Source organism: Bos mutus, chromosome 11 (assembly GCF_027580195.1).
Source record: "Bos mutus isolate GX-2022 chromosome 11, NWIPB_WYAK_1.1, whole genome shotgun sequence".
Classification (NCBI taxonomy): Eukaryota; Metazoa; Chordata; class Mammalia; order Artiodactyla; family Bovidae; genus Bos; species Bos mutus.
Window position 1 is genome coordinate 7,031,127 of NC_091627.1, and position 17,828 is coordinate 7,048,954.

The 17,828-nt window shown below is 48.6% G+C and overlaps 1 long non-coding RNA gene across 5 annotated transcripts in view; it reads left to right on the forward strand.

Annotated features, from left to right (window-relative positions):
* The window catches only part of LOC138989821 (uncharacterized), a 40,317-nt gene extending 29,247 nt beyond the window's left edge, over positions 1-11,070 (forward strand). For 2 of the 5 annotated variants that reach the window (XR_011465959.1, XR_011465955.1), the window contains one exon: positions 10,933-11,070. This is a non-coding gene — a long non-coding RNA (uncharacterized lncRNA). Of the gene's footprint in view, positions 1-9,671; positions 9,822-10,932 lie in introns of all 5 variants that reach the window. The other 3 variants (XR_011465958.1, XR_011465957.1, XR_011465956.1) reach the window with 3 other exon arrangements.
* Positions 11,071-17,828: the final 6,758 nt, after the last annotated feature.

Sequence of the window (17,828 nt, forward strand, 5' to 3'; positions counted from 1 at the left end):
TTTTATTTGGATGTGAGATCTCCCAGGTTGGTTCTCTAATTTTCACATCTTTACTCTCTTGTATTTTGTCTTTTTGCTCTACTTGCTGGGAAATTGCCTAATCTGCAACTTTATCTTCTAAACTTTCCATTCAACTTTTAATTTGTGCTATGCAAGAGAGATTTTTTTGTTGTTGTTCTCAAAACATTCCTTTTTAATAACATCCTGTATTTGTTTAACGTGTGCGCTTACGTCTTTGATGATACTAATGATAATTTTTTTGGCGTTTTCTTTTTATCATCATCTGTATTCCCTCCAAGTTGCTTTTTATCTGTTTGTTATTGTCTGACTATGAGTTAGGAGCTTCTCTTATGTGCTTGGTCATCCTTGGCTTCTACACACACAGTCTGCTCAGAAGCTCAGAGCTCAGAGTTGGCTGCCCTCCAGAGACTCCACTGAAGGGTGATCTGGCTAGGCTCTTTCACTGAGCAACTTCTATTGTCACTGCCTTTAGGTATTTCTTCCTTGGTTTCTCAGGCTTGCAAGAGTTATCTTTCAGTCTCCTGCCTGGAGGTTCATACTAAACCTGCTTGCCATTTGGCAGTATTAGTATTCACTGTGAGGACCTTCACTTAATTTCTCCACTTTCAATGCAATGCCCCTGCCCCTAGCTGGGTCTACTGTTCCCCAGGACAGAGTCCCATGGCTTTACCCACTCCAGGGAATAATATTCTGTTGGGATATAGTAGAGGCAGTCACCTTGGGGAATGGAATCTTGGTTACTAGCTGCTCTTTAAAGCTCTCTTTCAAGTCTGCTGTAGTTCCCTCTGCTTTCTTACCTGTGCTGCCCAAAGTACCTGGTACTCAGTTCCTGAAGCTTTGGGGGTTTAGTGTGTCCTAGACTTTCCTCGCTGCCAGTTTAGGACTCAATTTTTTGCATCCATGAAGTCCATTCTCACTCATCAGTCTGCTTTCCAATTTCAAAATTATCCTTTTTTTTTTTTATTGTGGTACTTTAAAAATTCCTTTTCTGCTCCTTTTTGAAAATTTTCAGGAGGGATCAGGGATAAATGCCTGTGTTTAATCTACTGTCTATAGCGCTTGCTTTGGCAGCACTTATATTAATCTGCTGTCTATAGCAGGAACCCTGGCTATTCTTTTTTCATTATATTAATTCTTTTTCGTATTTCCCAAAACATTTTAGTCATTGCAATCACAGCTATTCTCTGGTCTCTATCTCCTGGATCTATCATCTGAGGTTCAGTGAGATGGGTGGGGGTCAGTGAGGGGAGTGGGGCAAGCATATCATTGGTTTTCCCACTGACTCTGTCTCACAACTGCTTTTGTTCTGTAATTTTGTCTTTGTGAGCTCATCTGCAGAAACCTTTGTCTGTGGGAACCCTGAGCAGCCTGAGTTGAGGTCATGGCCCTCTAGGGAGTGTTTGCATTTGTTTCTGCCCAGTGCCCACAGACATCTCCAGCCAGGGACCCCTTTTTGTATTAGCTTCTTGCTTTCAGAGTCTCCTGAACACAAGGGAAGCAGGGTAGTGAAAATTTAAATCCCAACCCCCTTGGGGCTCCGTCTATGATTACAAATTCCCAGAGCCCTGGCTGTAGCAGATGAGCTGACTAGTGATGTGTCTGAGCAGAGAGTAGACATTTTTTTTTAAATCCTTGCCCACCTTTTCACCAAGAATATAACTCTGAAGAGTCTGGCTTGGAGGTAGGTCTCATTTACAACTCCCGGCTTTGTGAAGCCCAAAGCCTTATTTCTTGTCCCCATAGGGGCTGTAAAACCCAATCCCAGGTTGCCGAGTCCCACAGCCCCTCCCTGCCTGTGCCCGCCCAACACAGCACCAACACTAGCCCTCATGATTCCTGCTCTGGTTTTCAGCTCTGTCTTTGTTTTTATCCCTGGGATGTTCCCTTCCTTTCTTGCAAGCTCAGCCATGCATTTAAAAGGATGTTTGTTATATTTTAGCCACCGTTTCGGAGTCCCGCTTTGTAGCAGGATGGTTTTCTGCTGTGTAACTCACGATTCTGCTTGGAAATAAAAGTCCTGTGTTTTTGGTGCCCCCCCCCTCCCCCGCCGCCACTGGTTTCTACTGTCTTTTGCATCTCTGTATTCCCCACAGCAGAGCATCAATAGAGGCTCGGTGAACAGTGAATAAAGGGAGCTGAATTGCCACGATTGGTGTCCTAGTCACCTAATTGGCGATTTTGAAAAAGGCACAGCAAAGCTGAGTCAGTATCTCTGGCAGTCCTGCTGTTTGGAGCAGGAGTCTCAGAGAACATTCAAGACCCATCCTGGGCTGGACTCAGCCTACCCATGGGTACCATCTGATGTCCAGCCAGCCCTCCTAGACGTCCTGACTGCCGGCCACACACCTGATCACAAGCTGGGTCTCATCCTTCTTTGAACTTTGGGTTCCCGGTCCCTTGCCCAGGCCGGGTGCCCACAGGGAGCCTCTGCAGCGTTGCCCGCAGAGCTTCATAGGGGCTGTTTGCTCACTTGACCAGCCTCATCCACCAGGCTCACACTCCCCGGAGGAGGCCGGCTGCTTTCCTCTCTGTGTCTTCAGCATCTTCACGGTAACAGTGTAAACAACCGAAGCCGCTCCATAAATGTGTGTCTAATGCGTGAACGAGCGAGCCGGCATTCCCAGAGAACCAGAGTTTGGATTTTACAAAATTAAAGCAGCTGTTACAGCCTGGTGGCTGTAACATCCTGGGGGAAGAGGGAAGAGGGACTCCTCCCCCCAGCCCCTCCCCTCTCCTTCTTGTGGGTGGGTGGGGCTCCCCGTCCAAGTTTGGGAAGACAAGGGGAACTGGGTGCCTGTCTCCCCAGATCTGTGGCCCCCAGCAGCTTTGTCTCTGTGGGTGCCTTGGCTGCCAAGATACATGGATGAAAGGAAGGTCGCAGTGACCCCCCCTCACAATTAGTTTACAAAGCACTTTCCCTCTGATGAAGACACGCTGGGAAGGGATTCTGCAAGTGTGTGTGGGGGGCGGGGAGACTTGGAGTCAGGATGAGGGTATCAGGGCTGCAGTATCCAGTGGCCACGAGCCAGGTGCCACCACCGAGTGAGCACTTGAGATGTGGCTGTTCTGAACCTAGAGGTGCCTAAAGTGTAAGATACACACCAGGGTTCACAGACTTGGAATGAAAAAATAAAAGTAAATATCTCATTAAGAATTTAAAATATTCATGACATGTCAAAATGATAATATTTTGGATGTATTAGGTTAAACACAAATATTATTAGAATGAATTCCACCAGCTTCTTTTGACTTTGTTTTAATGAAGCTTTCAGAACAGTTCAAATTACCCACATGAGTTGTGTTTGTGGCTGGCATCTCATTTCTGTTGGAGGCACTGGTCTAGAGCATGGGCCACGTGATTCCCAAGCAGGCTTTCCTCCACTCACAGCCCTGGGCACCAAACATGGGCCCCAGGACAGACAGGTGTATCTGCAGGATCCTGGTTTGGTCTCTGCTGCAACATCTATGAGTGGTCTGACTTTCCCTCGGACAGGTCCTGATTTTCTCATCTGAAAATGGCACAGTTTTGCCCACAGGGGAACGAAATGGTTTTGAGGATTCAGGAATCAGACACAGCTCTTCCCAGTGGCCCATTCATGTCCTCATCATAATGGCCACTGGGCTATAGCAGCCCAAGAGCGGGGCCTTGCCTGCTGTAGGCTGAATGAATGAATGAGTGCCTGTTCAACCCCACTGAACCTTTGGCTTATCCATGAAACAACTTCCTGTGGCTGTGAAGACCTTCTCAATCTGGCTTCCACCTTCACATGTATATCATATTCATGAAATGCCCAGTTGTGGGTGCAACCAGATTTTGAGAACTGCTGCTGCCTTATTTTGGGATCCTCTGAGAGCAGAGCTTGAGTTAAGGACTTGGGGTGACCCCAGGAGGCAGGAGAGCAGGGAATAGAAGGAGGAGGAGCGGTGGGGGGGTGTCCTTCTCTGCTTTGGGTGAGAGAAGGCTGGTTTCCACTAGGAACTCTAGAAGTATACAGAATGCCTCCCAGAATTGTTTTCTGGAAGATGGGAGGAGGGGGGCATCCATCCGCTGGCTTCTTTTTCCATTGCAGAATATTGCTCGGGGATCTTTACCTGCCACTTCTGAGCTGTCTAGTGGCTTTGTGGGGGCCTTGGGAGAAGCTCGGAGGCAGAAAATCTCCTGCTTAAGGTGGCACAAGTTACACTGAGTCAGGACAGTCCACCTCATTGCAGCTGAAACCAGAGGGGAGACCAGGGGGTGTAAGGGGGCAGAGAAGTGTCTGCTATAGTCCCTGAAGTCTAGAAAGACACCGAAAAGAGTCTGTATTTGTTGCAACAAATAAACAAAGTTAGTAGCTCAACTTAAGGTTTGTGTTTTGACAGAATGGGCTATGGCTTATGGGCAATTTTTGGAAAGTAAGCCGAAACCTTATTCTTTTGTTCATGCATGCATGCATTCATTCAAACATCAGTCGATATTTATTGGACACTGATTCTGGGTCAGGCCCCTGCCCACCCCAGAAAGGACAGCAGAATGAAAGAGAGGGGTAAGGATGTCATTGTACCAACAAAGGGGAATCTTTCCTAATTTATAAATTGTTATTTGCAAACTTCAGTTTTTTAGTCTTACTGGTAACAGGATTAATGCTGAAGGTCACCTATTGTTGGCTGACAGTTCAACCCAAAGCCCCTGAAGAGGATTTGGCCTCTTCCCTGGGTCAAGGAGAACTTATAAATGAATTTACCCACCCATGCTGCTTTCCTGAGGTCACTCAGTCTGCAGCCCCTGAACATCCGCTTGGTGCCAGGCTTTGTGCAGTTTCCAGGAGTGCAGTGGTGAATGAGACAAAGCCCTGCCTTAAGAGCTCACAGTCTGGAGGGGGAGATGGTAGCACCCTGGCAGAATCTGGAGGCAGGCACCAAGCCCTGGGAAGGGAGGGAGAGGGCTGTGTCCTGCTGGGTCTTGGAAAGCTTTCTGGAGGAGGTGTAATCGGATATTCACCCCAAGGCCTCTGGGCCCCAGATGTGAGCTTCTGGCACAGACCAGACCTGGCTGAACCCCATAACTGGCTGCTTGGCAGAGGACATTGGCAAACCCAGGCTTGCTTTGGGCCATTTGCATATCATTTGCATCGATCTGCATATGCGGTGGCACAGCCTGGTCTCTTATGCATTTAAATTGCAAGTTATTTGTCTCTCTTTGAAAGCTCTCATTTTTTTTTCCCCAAGGGTGGGCTGGCTCCATTTCCCCTCCTTGCCCTTATAATGCAAGACTTTGTTGAGTTTGCCAAGCACGGTGCAAGGCTGTAGATCTTGGGTTTCGATATATGTTATTCTGGCTTTCAGAATACTTTGTTATTTTCAAGGGATCCATGACAGCTTGGTGCAAAAGAGAGTGTTGAGCATGTGTACCCCATGTCCAGATGGGGAAACTGAAGCAGAGAGTGATTAAAGTGAGATGCCCAACCTCATCACTTCTTATGTTGGAGGCAAGACCATGGGTAGGGGTGAAGTCACTTGATTTCTGATTGCCCATTGAGAGGGCTTTTAGAGGTTAATTCTTTGTACAGATGGTGGGAGGAGATCCAGAGAGGGGCAGGGACTTGCTAAAGGCCACTGGTTGGTCCAGGATGCAGCCTTGGCTTCCACAGCTCTGCCTGAAGACAATGAGTCCCTCTGTCAAGGTGCTTGTTTTGGCTGCTGTGTCAGTGACATTTGCCCCTTAGAGGGGGACCTGCCCCATAAATATCGAGTGTATTGATATCTCCTTATCTGAGTTGCTGTTTAAGCCTGGTGAGTATCACCCAACCCAGCCCTTCTCATTTGACCAGGACTTGACTTAGCCCAGATATGAGTTATCAGGAGTCTTTGTTGGTCTTCTAACTGGGGACTTTCTGCCACCAAGGAGGCACAGTTAGGGCTATCTCAGAGGATGAAGGTCTCTCCCTGCATTTAGAAGATGCACCTCTGACATTACTATGAAATCAAACTTGAAGACATCAGTTTGTATCTTAAAGTATGTCAACAGATAGGGACTTACTCAAAGTCAACACTGGACCTGACTAATTATCATATCACTGGGGATATTTACTCGTAAGAATCAGTTCAGTTCAGTTCAGTTCAGTCGCTCAGTCGTGTCCAGCTCTTCGCGACCCCATGAATCGCAGCACACCAGGCCTCCCTGTCCATCACCAACTCCCGGAGTTCACTCAGACTCACGTCCATCGAGTCAATGATGCCATTCAGCCATCTCATCCTCTGTCGTCCCCTTCTCCTCCCACCCCCAATCCCTCCCAGCATCAGAGTCTTTTCTAATGAGTCAACTCTTCTCATGAGGTGGCCAAAGTACTGGAGTTTCAGCTTATGCCTCATTCCCTCCAAAGAAATCCCAGGGCTCATCTCCTTCAGAATGGACTGCTTGGATCTCCTTGAAGTCCAAGGGACTCTCAAGAGTCTTCTCCAACACCACAGTTCAAAAGCATCAATTCTTTGGTGCTCAGCCTTCTTCACAGTCCAACTCTCACATCCATACGTGACCACAGGAAAAACCATAGCCTTGACTAGACGAACCTCTGTTGGCAAAGTAATGTCTCTGAGACATTACTCAGAATGTCTAAGAATAGAACTAGGTAATTCACTGCTAATAACAGCTCCTATTTATCGAGCACTTTGCCAGGTACAGATATGGGGCTGGGTTTTTAGCTCAGGTTACTTTCATTGCTCATCCTAAAGACAGGGACTGTTTTTCCTGTTATACAAGCGAGGCCACCGAGGCTCACTGAGACGAAGAAATTTGTTCAAGGTCACACAGCAATACAGGGTCAAGACTCAACTATGAGATGGCTGGCTCCAGACCTCAACACAATGACCTACATTTTCCACTAAACCATATTGCTTCCAATGTCAAGTCTAAAATTAGACCTAACATGAGCACTAAATTAAGTCTTGGGCAACATGATGTAGTTTGTAAAGCATAGACTTGCTGGTAGTGGAGGAGTAGTTTATATCAGATTAACTTCCTGCTGGTAACAATTATAAAATCTATACAGAAATATATAGAACAGATTTGTTTGGAATTACTGGAGAGTGACCAAAAACAGACAAATGAGGAGATATGACCCTTGAAACTAAGAAACTCGACTGGTAAGAAATGCATTCATCTGGATTTTCCCCTGAGAGTGTTTCCTAGTTTATGTAGTACATGAGGGGGTAGGACTCAAAGAGAAAGCAGAGAAGCCTTATTGATTGAGAAGTAAGAAGTTAGGAGTTCGGGGCCTGCCGAGCAGCTGGAAATTGAGAAAGAAGATCCCAGAAAACAGAGCTACAGAGGGAGAAAACTCCACTCAGATTCTGGGCTGGCTCTGCCGTGGGGCATGACTCCAAGGAGTCCAGGCGAAAACACAGCTGGAGGGCTGAAAAAGCTGAGCAGAGATATTTGCAGCTGTTTGGCATTAGGGATACAGATTTTTTAGTTCAAATCTCGCCAAGTTAGAGTGGCTTGGTAAATACACCAGGCTTTTCACTGAGATCCTGGGGGACCATCACTTAGGAGTAAGGACCAGAATAAACCTGCTCTAACAAAGTTTAAAACCAGGACTTCACAAGACCAAGGTGAATGGCCAACAATTAAACAGAAACAGTATACAAAATTCTTCAGAGGAAGATAACACAATCCAGAAGCCCTACAGTGTATCATCACAATGTCCAGAATAAAATTAAAAATTACAAGATATGGAAAGAAACAGGAACATGTGACACATAGACAAGATCAATAAAAAAAGAATCAGTGAGTTTAAAAACAGGTCAATAGAAATTATCCCCACTGAAACACAGATACAAAATGATGAAAAAGTGAACAGAGCCTCAATAATCTATAGGACAACATCAAGCAGTCTTAACATATACATGTAACTGGAGTTCAAGAGGTGGAAGAGAGATAATGGAGCAAAAAAATTTTTTTAATGAAATATTGGCTGAGAATGTTCCGTGGGTTTGGAAAAGCAATCAACCTGCAGATCCAGGAAGTTCAGTGAACCCTAACCAGGATAAATACAAGGAAAATCATATCCAGGCACATCATGGTCAGACTGCCAAAAACTAAAGATCAGGAGAAAATCTGAAATACAGCTATAAAAATACATACAATAATTATGTATAGGAGAACAATGCAGAAGACGACAGACTTCTCATTAAAATAATGCAACTCAGGAGACAATAGAACAATTGACAACAAATGAGATTAAAATCTGTCAAGTTTAGAAAGCGATCAGTGAAAATATATTTCAAAATGGAAAAATAAAAACATTCCTGAATATATAAAACAAAGAATTTGTTTCCAGTAGATCTGCATTATAAGAAATGCTAAAGAAAAGTATTTAGGCTTAAGGAAAATGATGCCAGAATTGCAGAAAATGTACAAGGAAATTTTTGTAGGAAACAGTAGCACTGGGAATGGTGAATATGTGAATAGAAACAAAAGACTATTTTCCTTTTCTTAACATCTTTAAAAATTAATTGAGTCCTTAAAGCAAAAATGACAGTGTGTTCTGGAATTTATATCGCCTATAGAAGTAAAATATATGGGAACTTCCCCGGCAGTGCAGGGGGTAAGAATCCGCTTGCCAATTCAGGGGATATAGGTTTAATCCCTGGTCCAGGAAGATTCCACATGCTGTGGAGCCACTAAGCCCGTGTCCCATGACCACTGAACCCACACTCTAGAGCCCATGAGGCACAACTGCCAAGTCCGAGTGCTGCAACTACAGAAGCCTGAACACCTAGAGCCCACACTCTTCAACAAGAGAAACCACCTCTTTGAGAAGCGTATGCACCAGATGGGCTTCTCTGGTGGCTCAGATGGTAAAGAATCCACCTGCAATGCAGGAGACCTGGGTTTGATCAATGCAGGGGATCCTGGGTCAGGAAGATCCCCTGGAGAAGGGAATGGCAAACCACATCAGAATTCTTGCCAGGAGAATTCCATGGACAGAGAAGCCTGGCAGGCTACAGTCCATGGGATCAGAAAGAGTCAGACACGACTGAGTGACTAACACTTTCATTCGCTGCAACCAAGAGTAATCACCCCTCACAATGACTACAGAAACCCTGCATGCAGCAACAAAGACCCAGTGCAACCAAAAATAAAATTTTTTAAAAAGTCAAGTGACCGTAATAGCACAAAGGACAGGAGAATATCAAGTAGAATTCAATTTCTATAAAGTTCTTACAGAATACATGAAGAAGTGCACTATTATGGGCAGGTAGACTGTGATAACTTAAGAATGCACATTGTAATCCCTGTGAGAGCAGCCCACACTATAAACAGGTAGAACTAAAAAAGCAAAAGACAAAATGAAATGTTATAAACACTTGGTTAACCCAACAGAAGGCAGTCGAAGAAGAAAAAGGAACAAAGAAGAAAGGGGACAGACAGATATCAAATAGCAGGATGACGAATATACACCCACCTGCAATAATAAGTACATTAAATGTAAAAGGACTAGACTCTCCAGCTGAAAGGCAGATACTGTCAGACTTGATTTTTAAAATGGTCACGTCTGAGTTATTGGTGTATAAGTAAAATCAAATGAGGTTGTGCATCAAAGCTCTGAGCAGAGGGCCTGGCCCATGGTGGGTGCTTCTTAAGTGAAAACTCTCAACTTATTTTACAGTCCCTTTCCTGGAAGCCTGTCAGTGAACTTCCCATGGGGAGGCGCCAGTTAGCCATTCACATAGCATCATGCCCAGCTGAACATTCATCCAGCCAGACTTCACTGAGCAACAGCTGTATACCAGACAGTCAGGACCCTTCTCATTGGCATGTAGGTTACTTGTCTGCTTTTCAGGAGCAAGAAATAACCCTCCTTCTTTACCTACCTCAAAGGAGGAAAGTAGGGAGGGGTTAAGGTACAAACAAATGGATCCTTAACTCAGGACTGGAGCTTAGCTTTCCCAAGGCTGCCTGGGGTCAATAGCCTATGGTCTGTGAGGCTGCCTCATGCTGCCCAGCACCCTCTCCTTCCCTGGAAGCCTGTGCCAAGGTCTCCACCAATTTCCAGTGCCGCAGGGCTGCAGATAAGACCTCTTTCCCCAAAGAAGCTCTTGTTCTCTGGCTTGAAAAGCCAGCCCCCTTCTTATGCCTGGTGTCAAGTTCCCGGCAATCAAGCCCAAGCACCTGGGTTACCACTTGCAAGTTGACTCAGGATCAAACCCGCATCTCCTGCATTGTAGGTGGACTCTTTACCATTGAGTCACTGGGGAAGCCCTTATCCATCCTTAAAGCTGACCAATTATCCACTAGACTGTCTGATCTACAACTGTAGGATATTTGGATTCATTCTATGCAGGGCTATTATGCAAACAGTGCTGCTATGAACATTTCCCATCACATCTTCTGGAGCACACACAGCCGCATGCCTTGGAATGAAAGTGTGGGTCAGAGAGTGGGATGCACCCAATTGGAGCAGACCTCAGCCAGGCTTCCCACAGTGGTTGCAGTGATTCACATTCCCGCCAGCTGGGTGTGAGTTCCAGCTGCTCCTTGCGCTTACTAACACTTGCCATTGTCAGTCTTCTTTGCTTTAACTTTTCTTGTGTCTGACGTGGTACTTCACTGTCTTCTTAATTTGTGTTTCCTCTTGATGAGTCATGAAGCTGGGCACTTTTTATCATGCATTTGCTGGTTATCTGGCTCTTCATTTGTGAAGTATTTTAATTCATTGCTTCCGTTTTTTTTCTTGAGTTGTCTACCCCTTTCTTCTTGGATCATAAAACCAATCTGCTCTGTCCCACAGACTCAGAGCCATAGTAGTTGGGCCATAGTTGCACTGTAGGTGGTGACAGAGTTTCAAAAAAAGATACGTCCCATGAAATGAATCCGATTTGATTTTGTATTTGCTTGACCAATTTGTCTTGGTTTTGTGGCTCTCACAGCTATAAGGAAGACTTCCCTGGTGGTCTAGCAGTGAAGAATCCACCTGCCAGCGCAGGTACAATCTCTGGTCCAGGAAGATTCCACATGCCTAAGCAACGCAACTACTGAAGCGCATGCACCCAGAGCCTGTGCTCTGCAACAAGAGAAGCCACCACAGTGACAAGCCTGCGCATCACAGTCAGAGAGTAGCCCCTACTCGCGGCAACTAGAGAAAGCCTGCATGCAGCAACAAAGACCCAGCACAGAAGGAAATAAACAATAAAATAAAACAATCTTCAAAAAGAGCTATAAGGACCTTATGCTTCATTTAATGCTTGGACATGCCTCAATAACACTATGGTAAAAATATAAGGCAACAAGGAGGACCCATGAGGTCTCCTCTCCTCTTGGTAACCAGGAGGAGATTTTCAAAACACAAATCCAACACAAAAAATCCAAATCCAAAACACAAATCCCTTGCGTAATGCAGCTCACAGGATCCCTTCTGTCTGGGATGGGGACGAGGCTCCTCAGCCTGGCTCCCCTCATCTCGGCTCTCCTGTGTCACCCACTGAAGCTGTTGATCTTTCCTGGAACATGATCTGTCACTCCAGACCACTGCTCTGCACAGGCCCCCAGCTCTTGCCGCTGCTGTTGTGGAGGAGCCTCTACTCTTGGCCATCTTCCCCCTTCTTTGCTTAGAGTTGATTCCTTGCTCAGATCTCAGCTCAATGGCTCAATGGTCACTTCCCAGGGAAGCCCTCACCATGGCCCTGAAACATGCCAATGCAGCTGCTGCTTTCCTTCTTTGCATGATCTCAGTTGCTATTTTGTCTTTCTTTGTGGCTTTCTTCCCTCCTAGAATGCAGGTTCCGCAAAGGCAGGGACAGCATTGCCCTTCCACCCCCTACCTTTTATTCCCCAGTGTTTGGCAGTTGGTGAGTGCTCAATGCACGTTTTTTGAGTGACTTAATGACCTCTCACTGCACTGATGCTAAAAGGCAGGGAGGGCCCGAGGCAGGCCTGGGCCCTGCTCTTCTCAACCAATCACACAAATGTCAAGGAGAGTCCCCTGAGTAGCAGCATAGGGGCCAGGCTCACCTCTCCACGGACCTGGAAGAACCCTAAGGATAATCCAGTCCAGTTCATTTGTGCTTCAGATGAGGAAACTAGGAACCAAAAAGAGGACAGGGATTGTCTGGAGTCACACAGTGCGGCAGAAGATTGGCTGGGTCTGGAAGCCGTAGGGCCGGACACTCAGCATGCTCTCCACTGGCCCACACTCTCTTGGAGAGGAAGACCAAGGCTGGTGGGTTCACGGTTTTCATAATCCTGACTGGGAGCCTTGGCGTGGCTGTGATTCCCAGCTGGATGCAGACAGGAGACAGATGACAAAGGCCTTCCTTGTCCTCCTCTAGGGTCTGTCTAGATTCCCACGGGGTAGTACTGAAGTCCTGTCTAGGCAAAAGTGAGAGACAACAGGAACATTCTGGAATAAAGACTGGGGACCCCCAGAGAGAGGCAGAAAGGACAATTCAGAGCTGAGGAAAGAACGAATTGCGGTGGTTCATGCAATCCTTTCTGGGGCAGAGGCAGATGACATTGTTTTGTTTTGGGGGGGCTGTGCCACACGAGGGATCCTAGTTCCCTGACCAGGGATCACACCCGGGCCCTCAGCCGTGAGGGCCTAACCGCTGGACCCCCAGGGAATTCTCCAGATGATATTTTTAAAAATTGACGTCTCCACTGAGATGGTTGTAGATGGACGTGCAGTTGTAGGAAGTAGTACAGAGAGACCCCCTGTGCCCTTCACCCAGCTTCCCCCAGTGGAAGCATCGAGCGGAACAACAGGGACAGTATCAGGGCTGGGATGTAGACGTCGACATGGCCCCCAGTCTTACTCCGATTCCCCAGTTTCCCTTACACGCTTTTGTGTGTCTAGTTCTATACAATTTCATCACAGGATGAAATTGTGGATCCTCCGTCACAGGGAGGATGCAGGACATTTCCATTGGCACAAGGATCCCTCCTGGGGCTCTTTCAAAAGCACACCCCGACTCCACCTCCATCTAGCGTGTCCCTAGTCTGTCCTCCATCATATCATTGTATGACTTCAAATATGCTATCTGAAGGGAATCACAGAGGATGTAACCTTTTTGGGGACTGGCTTTCCTCCTGGGCGGATGCCCCTTTCTGAGCCAGCATCCTGTCTGCAGGACCTCGGAGCCCCAGGGGATGGGTTCTGTTCCTCCCACTTTCCAGCTGAGCAAACTGAGCCCTTGAAACTCCAGAGCCAGCACTCTTGGCGGCCACGGCAGGGAGCTTGTCCTCCAGGAGAGGAGGAGGAGGTGGGCTGCGGGTCCCCTGCCCTTTTCCTTTGGCCCTGCTGTGACCCGGCCCGTCCTCTGCTGCCCCGTCTCGGGTAGGTCTCAGTCCCCACTCGGTCCCCAGTGCTGTCTCTTTCCTCCAGAGAGAGGCAGGGACTGTGGATCCCGCTTGGCCACTGAGAAGCTGGTGACTTGCACGGTGGCCCCATCCTCTAAACCTCAGGCTCCCCCCCGGGGAAAAGGGAGAGGCGGGGGAAGGTTCGCACCCCACAAATCCAAGAAGATGCAACGAGGCAACGTGTGAGGAGCAGTCAGCAAAGTGCCAGGCGCGGAGTGAGCCCCCAGCGCACAGCCGCCCGCCGCCCCATTTGGCAATGAATTATGTATGGCCTTCTGGCAGCCCTGTTCAATGGGGCTGTGTGCCTTCTCCAAGCTTCTCCCAGGCCTCTCTCTCCAGTGAGGGGCGCAGGCTCCCCCAGGGCGGCGGGCAGCCTCCTTTGTCTCTCCAGCAAGAACCTGTTCTGTTTCTGGTGGCTGATGCCTCAGTCCCCAGGATGCTCATTTCAGAGGCTGGAGAACCAAGGACTGGGATCAGCTCAGGAACAGAGTAATGATGCTAATAATAATATTCATAATAGTGGGACTTCCCTGGTGGTGGAGTGGTTAAGAATCCACCTGCCAATGCAGAGGAGATGGGTTTGATCCCTGGTCCAGGAAGATGCCACATGCCCTGGGGCAACTAAAAAGTAAATAATAACAGCAGCATCAATAATAACAAGGCTGATGGTGCAGGGCTGGGCCTCACTGAGCCTTTTCGATGCACAAGGCACATTTAACAGACTGCCGCTCATTCAACAGAAGTCAGAGCGCCCGTCTGTGCCAGCTCTTTCCTAAGTTCTGGGGCAAAGTGGGCGACAGCACAGAGTCCTGACTACACGGAGCTTGGAATCTACTGCAGGAGGGCAGGCAATTAACAAGGGAGTAATTGATTTAAGTGATACTTCAAATGATAGAGGTTGGGAAGGAAGACAAAGGAGAACAGGGGCGGGAGGAGACGGGGATAGACAGGGCAAGTCCTGCTGGGGCGGGTCCTGAAGGAAGTGAGAGAGCTATCTCCTGAGATGTCTAGGGGTGAATATTCCGGAAAGGAGCAGCACGTGCCCCAGAGGGCTCAGGGCAGGCCAAGAACCTGTGTCTCCTGTGGGCTGGCCGGTATCAAGGGAAGCATCAAATACTCAGGGCAACCCTGTGAGCCTGGTACAGCCATTGCTCCACGTTAGAGACGAGAAAACTGAGCTTCAGAGAGGATTTGTGTCTTTGTTCGTAGGCTTTGCCGCAGACCTGGTAACACGTCTGATTACAGGGGCTGCCCCGCACTTCACTGGAGGTGTTAGGAGATATGTGGTCTACGTGCAATCCTTTCCTCCCACAAGTGGGGAAATTCTGAGTTCTGAACCTATGTAGCCAGGGATTTGGAGTGCAGGACGGTGGGCCTCCGTGATCTTCGCCGTTACTGCTCCCAGACCATCCCCGCTGGCCTTACATCGCCTGCTGGTTCCTATGTTTCTCCTTTTCCAGTCTGAACTCCCAGCATCAGATCCACAGTCCAGTGTTTCAGGATAGAGGCCAGAGGTGCATGCTCTGCACCCATGGCTCCCGGCAAGGTCCAGGCTACGCCTTTCAAGCGAAGTCCAGAGAAGCCACCACCCAGCTGCATCAGTCTGAGGCAGGCCCAGAGTTGGCAGGCCGGGAGCTCATTGATGCGCCTGCTTGTGTGGGCTCCCCCGGCAGCCGAGAGAGGTGATCAGGCGTGGATGCGCTGTCTGACGTTTCTGTCGATGGATGGCCTGGGTGAGTACTGAATGGTGAGTGTCCTCCTTTCATCTCTAGCTGGGGTGGAAGGTGTGAACACCTGTGAGGAGGGAGTCGGTGCAAAATCAAAATGACTCTGCAGAAGGGAAGAGCAGCTGAAGATGAGGACCGACCTGCTGGGAAGGAAAATCCACTCAGCAGCGGCCTCCTCCTGGCCTCTTCCCCAGCCTCCCTGCCTCTAGGCTTGCCCCTTTAATCCGTCCTGCCAAGGTTCTAGATGAATCTTCCCAGTTAATCCTCCAAACCTTGATCATGAAGGCTGCTCAGTACCTGGCCCCACTGTCTCCCTCTCAGACACACACCCCCCCCCCCCCCACCTCCACGCCTTCATCTTTGCTGCGTCTTTGTCTGGAACGGCATTGAAGGCGAACTCACAGGCCAGTCCCCAATATCACAGGAGGCCATCTTTCTAAAACTCTGTAGGCCTGTCTCATTTACTCAGGCTGCCCATTCCACATCTTGCTGATTATCCCAGTCCTGCTTGCCCAGACTCCTGAAGTCTCCTAACTGGCCTCCCAGCCTTGGGTTCTGTCCCAGGGCGCAGTGGCCTGGCTGTTGAGGCCCTTCCTAATCGCAGCTGCAGCCTTATGGCTCACCTGGCTCCTTCCTTAACTTCCTTGCATCTGTTCAGTCCAACAAAGCTGTTTAGAGATCTCGGGTTCTCTGAGATAACCCTGGACTTCGAGACCTTCTTACGTGTGGGTCCCTCTGCCAGGAGCACTTTCCCTCCCCCTTAACCTGACCAACTATTTATTTATTTATTTGGCTTCTCCGGATATTGGTTGCAGCATGTGGGATCTAGTTCCCTGACCAAGGACCGAACCTGGGCCCCCTGCATTGGGAGCACAGTCTCAGCCACTGGATCACCAGGGAAGTCACTTAACCTGCCCAACTCTTACTCATTCTCCTAGACAGTGTTGATTCAACCTCCTCCAGGAAGCCTTCTTGGATTCAGGGTCCCTCCTCTTGTCTCCCAGAGGTCTTGCCTCACTCACGTCATCATAATTTCCCCTCCACACTGAAAGTGACGGGTTTGCCAGGTCCCTCTTCTAGGCCATGGTATCATGAGGACAGAGTCCCACACTGTCTTCTCCAGCCTAGCTGGGGCTCACGAAAACCCAGAAGGAAGAAGTGGGAAATGAAATAGCAACACTTATTGAGCTCCTGCTCCAGGCCAAGCTTTTCACGTGCAGCTCAGGGATTACTGGGCCTTTCTAACAGAGTTAGGTCACCATCTGGCCACACCCAGCAGCCCTGGGCTATTCTCCTTTAATGCGTATAATGGGCATAACCCTGGAGCCTATACTCACTACTGTGAGGATAAAGGACACAGCACAAGTAAAATGTTAAATGCAGCCTCAGGTACTCAGTAAGCATTTAATACTCCTATTGCTATTCATTGTTGGGGCTCTGGAGCCATCCTCTGAGGCTTCAAATCCAGGCTCCTCCACTTCCTTGGCTTTGTTACTTTGGGCAAGTGACTTAACCTCTCTGGACCTCAGTTTCCTCATCTGTAAAATGGGACAAAGTACAGTCTTGTTTTCACTCTCTCTCATAGGGCTGTTGAGAAAATGAAATAAATGAATATGCAGAAATCATACAGACCCTGTATGATGCTTGTCTCAGGGAGGGTATGCTCAATTCTCCAGTCGTGTCCAACTCTTTGTGACCCCATGGACTGTAGCCTACCAGGCTCCTCTGTCCATGGAATTTTCCAGGCAAGAATACTGGAGTGAGTTGCTCCACCAGGGGATCTTCCTGACCCAGGGATTGAACCCGTATCTCCTGCTTGGCAGGTGGATTCTTAACCACTGAGCCACCCGGGAGGCCCCTGGTGCAGGGAGAGGGCCGACTATTATTATTACTGTCTCAGAATCACCACTAGGGTCTCAACTCTGATCCTAGAATTGAGAAGTGAGGAGACTTCAGATTCTGGAAAACCTTCCAGAATGACTGATCGGAGCGGGGGCAGGGACAAATCTTAGAACTTGTGAAAATCCACTTCCCACTCCCTGCATTTCCTGAAAGCAGTCTATCCCTCACTGATGGTGAGAGCTGCCAGAAGGTTCTTCCTTGGACCTCTGGTGATTCCTCTGGGTTCCCATCCAAGCATGGGTGGAAAGATGAGGGAGGGAGCAGGGTGAATCCCAGAGCTTTCCAGGTTAGCCCAGAATTCAGCAAGGTGGACCGCCTGGGATCCTGGGCAAGTCCACAGTCAGGAGGGTTGGCTGGACTCGGCCTTCTCCAAGGCCTGCCAACTGGAGCCAAATGCAAATCCACTTTTGTTCCCTGGATTTCAGGCCTGGGGACCCAATAGGGTGAGTGTGTCTGAAGATGGAAGAGGGAGAAGGAGAGAGAAGTGTAGGGTCTGAGCAGGAGGAAGGCAGAACGGGGACCCTGGGCAGCCAGAAAGAAGGGAAGGGGTGTGGGAACCGCAGGGCATGGGGCAGAGTCGGCAGCGCTGGGAAAGGGAGCCTTGGGGAGGCGCGGGAGAGGGAGGCCTCATACCAGACACTGTCTAGACGCAGCAATTATTGTCAGCTCGGAACACCCAGGCTCTGCCGGCTCAGCTGAAAGGGAGCTTAACAAAGAGCCCAGAGAGGAAGAAAGAGGGGAGAAAAGCGCCCATGGAGCCGGCTCCTGGCCTGTCGGGCTCTTTCTCTGCCCGGCTAGCCCCCTTTGTGCTCCATCGATGTGAAAGCCAGCTCCGAGATGCC